Genomic DNA, 2,376 nt, shown 5'->3' with positions numbered 1-2,376 from the left:
ACATACTTTCGCTGTCTCCCAATATCAGAGAACAAAGGTCAGACGGGGATGGTTCCTGTCCAAAAAAGAACCCTTAACTGGCTAGTTTTCTTTACCTCGTATTTAACGTTGGAAAGATGATCCCGTCTTAATTCAAGTCACTCCCACCCATACTTCTGCCATCCACAATCCCAGTACAGATGGTGAAGGAGACTCGCCCAGTCATTACTACACAGACGTTCACAGAGTCAATGGTTCAAACAGCTGCTTTCAGAGACAGCCAAATGCACTCTGGAAATCTCCCCCTTTTGCCCACAGATATCTTGAACTGAGTCCAGAATTACACTCTCTCCTCCCAAACTACTGGTGCTATACCATTCCGTTCCTAGGGGCTAAGACCAGCATCTACCAAGGTCACTACAAAACGTACTTCAGTTAGTTGTGCACCTGGCTCTTTCAGTTGCTAGGGTATATTTCACCTGCCTCCCAGGGCCAACTCAAAAGTCCCATCTCACCCCACAGTCTCTTCAGCAACACAATTTAATCCTGATATTTACTCTCACCATCCTCCCCATGGAACCAGGATTACTTTCAATTAGAAAGCCACATGCTTGCAGGAAATTTGAGCCTTTCCTAGGCACAAGAAGCTTGGGTCATTATTTATCCAAGCCAGCACCGTACCCAGGAACCTCCCGAGATGATAGAATCCATTTCCCACACGTGCTGATCCGTTGTGCAGCCACAGACTGTGCACGACTGCTGAGCCTTTGATGCACAGAATTTTTAATTGTACGTAATTTTAATTTAAGTTTCAAGTTACACATGACTCGTGACAACATTATTAGATAGCATAGGTTCCAATCACAGTGTTTCCTTATCACTCTCTAATAATTCACGCAGAAATGGACTTTTTGACAGCTATTTGGCTAGTTAGATCCGAGACTGCCAGACTTCTACAGAAGAGATCAAGAGTGAGTTCTTTGATTGTTGTGTGAAGAGATACTTAGAAGCCTTGTGGCCATCATGGGCAAGCCTCAGGGCAAGCACCTGTGCACTGAGGAGGTAGGGGTGGGGGCAGGAAGAAGTCATGTGAGTAGTTCAAATAATTAGTGTCTTCTAATATCATCTCAAATAAGCTCTTGGCGGGGAAGCATTAATACTCTCCTCATAAACGCATCCGCATATCAGCCTCTTCATTTTAAAATATCTCACTTTGGCGTTCCTTCCATATCTCTGGGTTAAAAATTATTCTCAGTAAATTATTTGCATGTGCGAAGTCACCTGCTTTCTGATCTCAATTCCTTTGGCTGTACCTCTGAATATTCTTCCTTCACAAGCCTTCCAGACACACAGGTAGGTCTCCAGTGGCTTTTGACGATCTGTCCCAAGCCAGTGATTAGCCTCTAGAGAGCAGACCTTTGATTTACCTTTGCTTGCTCATGTCTTAGCATTAAGATTATCCTTTTTCCTTGACTATGTCTACTAATCTAGTTCCTTATATATGAAAAAGTATATAAATAAATGGGGCTGGAGAGATGGTTCAGCGATTAAATGTTCTTTGTGCTTTACGAACTCCATTTATTTACTGTGTCTATTTTGTTGTTTGTTTTGGTTTTTTGTTTTGTTTTGGTTTGGTTTGGTTTTGATTGGGGAGGTTTTTTTTTTGGGGGGGGGGTCAAGGAAAAAGGCTGAAAACAGAACCACAGAACAGAGAGAACGGTTACAGTCTGGGGATCGTTTGCATCCTGCAGTCAAGGCCCATGGAACTTAGCTGACCCTAGACAGCAGCGTCACAGAGGACCAACTGCCGCCATGGAACTTGAGGAGAAATATATTTTATATGTCACTGCTGAGACAAAATTCTTGAGACTAGAGGCCTCTGGAATAAAGCTTATTCATACATGATAGCTATCAGCCAGAAAGCAAGGGGACGATTATGATTGTGGGATAAGCATCTCTTGTCTCCAGCAGCAAGACTGGATTTCAGACGGAGAAAACACCCTCCCTGCCTCCCTCATATAAAATCCAGCCTCCTTTATGATGACAATCTGAGGAAAGAAGGCACAGTTTACTTACATCGCGTGTATACTGGCTTCGGACACTCAGGGTGAGGTTCCTTCTGCTGGGCACGGCTTTGGTTCTACAGTGTAGGGCCACAAGGAGAAACAACTACAGCTCTGGATTGGAGTTTACAAGCAGAGGTGGCGCCACCTAGAGGATTGATACAGAATTTCAGTTAGAGAATGCATAATAAAGAATGTCTTTTTTTTTTTTTTTTTTTTTTTTTTTTTTTTTTTTTTTTTTTGGTACTAATTAAGTATGTTTCCTTCCGTTTTTGGATACTCTTGGGGATAAATCTGGGACATCTCAGGAATTTTCTCGTACGACCACTAAGAT

The sequence above is a fragment of the Mus caroli genome, chromosome 16 (assembly GCF_900094665.2).
Source record: "Mus caroli chromosome 16, CAROLI_EIJ_v1.1, whole genome shotgun sequence".
NCBI classification, from domain to species: domain Eukaryota; kingdom Metazoa; phylum Chordata; class Mammalia; order Rodentia; family Muridae; genus Mus; species Mus caroli.
This window is presented reverse-complemented; position numbering follows the sequence as displayed.